Source organism: Schistocerca cancellata, chromosome 2, assembly GCF_023864275.1.
Source record: "Schistocerca cancellata isolate TAMUIC-IGC-003103 chromosome 2, iqSchCanc2.1, whole genome shotgun sequence".
Classification (NCBI taxonomy): Eukaryota; Metazoa; Arthropoda; class Insecta; order Orthoptera; family Acrididae; genus Schistocerca; species Schistocerca cancellata.
In genome coordinates this window covers 239,825,755-239,826,297 of record NC_064627.1, presented here as the reverse complement: position 1 = coordinate 239,826,297, position 543 = coordinate 239,825,755, and the positions used below count along the sequence as shown (strand labels likewise).

The 543-nt window shown below is 47.1% G+C and overlaps 1 non-coding gene across 1 annotated transcript; it reads left to right on the top strand.

Moving 5' to 3' along the window:
• The first annotated feature begins 256 nt into the window (after window positions 1-256).
• On the top strand, window positions 257-331 carry Trnas-cga (transfer RNA serine (anticodon CGA)). The gene has a single exon. It is a non-coding gene; the product is annotated as a tRNA-Ser (tRNA).
• Window positions 332-543: the final 212 nt, after the last annotated feature.

Here is a 543-nt window from a genome sequence, read left to right as displayed (position 1 = left end):
GTTCCATAGCACACTGTGAGAGGACCACAACAAAACAGCGTTGCCTATTGATAGTACAAGTCCGGCATGTGAAGGGGAACTATGCTGCAACAGAATGAGATTTCCATTCTGCAGCGGAGTGTGCGCTGATATGAAACTTCCTGGCAGATTAAAACTGTGTGCCGGACCGAGACTCGAACTCGGGACCTTTGCCCTTTCGCGGGCAAGGAGACGAGGTACTGGCGAAAGTAAAGCTATGAGGACGGGGCGTGAATCGTGCTTGGATAGCTCAGTTGGTAGAGCATTTGCCCGCGAAAGGCAAAGGTCCCGAGTTCGAGTCTCGGTCCGGCACACAGTTTTAATTTGCCAGCAAGTTTCTTATGCTACAACAGTTCGTACAGAGTCATTAAAAGCGTACAAGAAAAATGCAACATCATATGAAATATTAGGTGACACTGATGCTTTCTGTGTGGTCAAAAAAAGGTCCTAATGGCGATAAACGAAGTGGCAGACAAAAACTCAGCGAAGCTTTCTGTGTGGTCAAAAAAAGGTCCTAATGGCGAT